Raw genomic sequence first — 4,400 nt, 5'->3', positions numbered from 1 at the left:
ATGTGTTATTGTGTTATTATAACACCAGGAATATTCCCAGGATACAATAACACATGAATAACACACAATAACACATGAATAACACGGGGGAAATATTCCCCGTGTTACTGCGCCGTTTTTTTTCTACGTCGCGCGGGGTATCGTGGCGTGATTTTATTGGGTACGCACGTTACTCTACGTGCGTAGTACTGATGTAATATTTTTCCCCTTCCTCGAGATCCAAGGTTTGTTTAACGAAAAAATATTACATCAGTGTTACGCACGTAAAAGTAACGTGTGTAGCAAATAAAATCAAGTCACGACATCCCGTGCGGCAGGGGAAAAAAAACAGCACAGTAACATGGAAAATATTTTCCTCTGTATTATTCATGTGTTATTGCGTGTTATTCATGTGTTATTAGTGTTATTCATGTGTTATTGTGTTATTATAACACCAAGAATATTCTCAAGGCACAATAACACATAAATAAAACACAATAACACCTGAATAATACGGAGAATATTCCCGACATAGAAAAAAGCAGCGCAGTAACACGGGGAATATTCCTGTGTTATAATAACACAATAACACATGAATAACACAATAACACATGAATAATTAATACATGAATAACACATAATAACACATGAATAACACGGAGAAGAATATTACCCCATGTTACTGCGCCGTTTTTTTTTCCCTATCGCATGGGATGTCATGGCGTGATTTCATTGGCTACGCACGTTATTTTTACATGTATAGTACTGATGTAATATTTTTTCGTTAAACAAAACCTTGGCTCTTGAGGAAGATGATGATAAACCTGGATTTAAGCTAAATCTTGTCAGATGGTCTTTTTGGAAAAAAATATATTCGGATTTCGTCCGTAAATGCGGGATTTACAAAATCTTCCGAATATGTGGATTTAACTTGGCGCTGCGGATTTAACGCCGAGACGACCTGCTTCAAGTTCTGAATTTACCTTCCTCCAAGGTTTTAGGGTAGAATCGGATTGGCGGGAAGAGAAAGATTGGAATTTTGGATCTCAAATACGTTTAGCCGCCTTCAACAGATTTGATTTTGAACAGAAAAAAAAACAACAGGGTAGTAATCAGCTTTGTAGAGCGCACTAAGTTTCTAGTTCTTTATATCACGTGAGGTAACAAGTCCCTCATCATTCCCAAACACACTTCACAAAAATGAAAAATGAAAAACAAGAAACAAGAATGGTATAAATTGAGAGAAATTTGAATAAAAAATTTTACACTAGGATGAAATGAACGGACCTACCAAGAGAAGGTTGTCGTCGAACTGGGAAAGTGGCACGGATTCAGTAACCCTGTGTTTGCCCGTACAACTGGTGCACTTCTTGTGTGAATTCACGCAGAGAAGGCTGCAAGAGCGGATTGAGCATCCGGGACCTTTATACTTCTAAAAGTTTGATCTGCACTCATCAGAGAGAGAAGGAATTCTGAGGTTGGGACTCGTGTTTGCTGGGGATTCCATTTCATAGAGATGAGAAAAAGAAGAAGGCTTGGATGTTACTAGGACGTAAGTGACTTTGTAATTGGAGTATGTAGGGAGTTTGTCACGGTATAGGAGAGGCGGAAGAAGACGACTAGCACCGAGGAATTAAGAGCTTATTAGGTTCTGTGATCTTAGGTTATCGCTCACCGGAAGGCGGCTAAACATTTGCGGGAATTAATGAAGCAGCCACACGGAATAATTAGGGCGTTGGCAGGGAAGATGACACTAGCTTTGATTGAGTCGTCGCTCGGTGCAACGAATTCGAAGGCCATGTTGCATTTATAACGGGCTAGCGTGCGGCTACACTTAAAATAGGAGCGATTATTGAGTGGTATTATACTGGAAATTACTCTAATACCATTAAATTCGCAAATATCCGGAGTTATTTATCTACGCATAATATTTCTATATCATTCTAAGACCATTAAATCCACAACTATGTATCTGCGCCTAATATTTATAAAAATAAGGGGTGTATATAAACCTAAAAATTAGTCATATTAGTCTCATTAAATATCTCTTGTCTAAATATTTTTAGCTGTTAAAATATCAATACATTATTTTTACATATCATAATTATTTCACGAAACTCTTAGTAATGAAGAAACAAAAAGTTGAAACTTGTTGAGAAATTAGGGCGAAGAAAAACTAGAATCGACACAAATCAAGAAGAATACCGAGATTTAACGATGTTCGGCAAAAATGCTTACGTCCTCGGGAGCAAATCGACAGCTTTCTTCAATATTCTGAAAAAAGTACAAAATACAGAATAAGACCTAGGGTTACATACAAATCTATTTATAACCCTAGAAAATCCTGAAGTACAATATGTAATAACCTAATTACCCATGTACCGCACCCCCAACCCAAATAAAAAAACTCACCCAATTTGGACAAACTCTTCAGCTACTCTCCGCTCTGCTACGCTTCGTCCCAGCATCTGTCCCTATATGGTATATGAGTCATACCAACAAATCTCCACCTTGAAGAATATACAGCCTCTTGGGAGAAATACATCATGAAGTTTCTTACACATTGAAGTGGGTTGGGCCATCATGCTTCTCTAGCAACTGCAAACATTTAGCAAGTCCAAGCAATGCAAGAACTTGTTGATAATAACTGTCTTGGTCAACATATCAGCTGCATTTTCATCAGTATGAACCTTCTACAACAGTATCTTACTGAAAACAAACAATTCTCTAATCTTGTGATATCTGACATCAATGTGCTTGGTTCTCACATGGTACACCTGGTTCTTAGCCATATAAATAGCACTGTAACTGTCACAATGCAACTGAACTCCACCTTGCTCAACTCCTAGTTCTTTTACTAGCTCAGCAAGCCATAAGGCTTCTTTTGCAGCTTCAGCTACTATCATGTACTTAGCTTTAGTTGTAGATATTGCCACAATAGATTGAATTATTGATTTCCAACATATAGGACTTCCACCAAGAGTAAACACATACCTAGTTGTAGATCTTTTGTCATTCAAATCACATACATAGTCAGAATCAACGTACCCCACAACTGAAGGATCATTTTGCTGACCGCCAAAACTAATTTGTCCTACAATACCCTTCCGATACCTGAAAATCCATTTGAGTGTTTCTAAATGTCACCTTCCAGGTTTAGACATGTATTTGCAGATTTGACTAACAACATGAGCCAAATCAGAACAAATACATATCATTACATACATCAAGCAGCCAACTGCACTGTCATATGGAACATTTGTCATGTCATCGATTTCTATATCTGTCTTAGGACACTGTTATGAAGAAAGCTTAAAATGATTTGCCAATGGAGTGCTCGCAGACTTTGCTTTGCTCATCTCAAACCTTTCCAGCAGTTTTTCAACATAGCCTCGTTGAGATAAACATAATCGTCTTGATCCTCTATCCCGATGAATCTTCATTTTAAGAATCTTCTTCGTATGACCCAAGTCTTTCATGTTAAATTCATGGCTCAATAAAGCTTTCAAACCATGGACATCATTCTTATTCTTTGCAGCAAACAGTATATCATCAATATACATTAACAAAAAAATAATAGAACGATCATCAAAGCTCTTCACATAAACACAACAATCATACTCACATCGCTTGCAGCCAATCTGAGTCATGTAAGAGTCAAACCGCTTACACCATTTGTTGGAATCAATTTTTGATGTCACGAGTCTAGGGAGTCCACATGCATGACTCGAGATAGCTTACGACCTATCCGTAGCCATCCGGTAGTTTAGACACCCCGCCTGAGACCTTTCGACGCGTGTTGAGGGGCACGTTGCCGGGGTCATTTTACTATACTTTAGCTTTCGCTTAGGCAAAAGTTGGTCGGCGTCTGGCACGTCGGAGGGATTCGATTGGAGCAAAAAATATTATTCATCACGTCGCGCGCAAAATTGATTCGAATTGGCCCAATCTCTAGTGAGCCCATTCAGATGAGCCCAGATGATGAAACAGGCAGCACGCTCACGTTTGGAATGATAATTTTACTTAGAAAGGACGTTTAGTTTGCTACGACTTTGTGGGCGAGCCCATAATAAGCAAATTATTATTTTTTAGCTCGATCGCTGGAAAGGTGGTACGAGCAACCTCAAACGATTCCGAATGACAAAACAGACCGCATTAGCGTGTCCGAATTGTCGATTCCACCTAAGTAAGACGTTCGGCACACCACAATTTCGCGGACGAATTAAAAATATGAAAATTATCATTTTTCGGCCCGATAGTCCAAAAAAGTGGTCCGGACGACCCCGAATGGCGAAAAGGACTGCGCAAATGCATCTAGAACGTCTACTTTAGTCAGAAAAAACACCCACCACACCGCGAGGACGTATACGGGTGAAGAATATGAAGGATAATTATAATAATATAAATATTATTATTATAAA

At 38.6% G+C, this 4,400-nt stretch overlaps 1 protein-coding gene across 1 annotated transcript in view; it reads right to left on the bottom strand.

Moving 5' to 3' along the window:
- Positions 1-1,332, bottom strand: part of LOC110026897 (putative box C/D snoRNA protein SPCC613.07) — a 31,949-nt gene extending 30,617 nt beyond the window's left edge. The window contains exon 1 of the mRNA XM_020728099.1: positions 1,267-1,332. The gene's annotated coding sequence lies outside the window, so the exon portion shown is untranslated. The remainder of the gene's footprint in view (positions 1-1,266) is intronic.
- Between the last annotated feature and the right edge of the window lie 3,068 nt (positions 1,333-4,400).

This window comes from Phalaenopsis equestris, unplaced genomic scaffold, assembly GCF_001263595.1.
Source record: "Phalaenopsis equestris unplaced genomic scaffold, ASM126359v1 Scaffold000403, whole genome shotgun sequence".
Taxonomy (NCBI): Eukaryota; Viridiplantae; Streptophyta; class Magnoliopsida; order Asparagales; family Orchidaceae; genus Phalaenopsis; species Phalaenopsis equestris.
The sequence above is the reverse complement of the archived record's forward strand: the minus strand, read 5'-3'. Positions and strand labels throughout refer to the sequence as shown.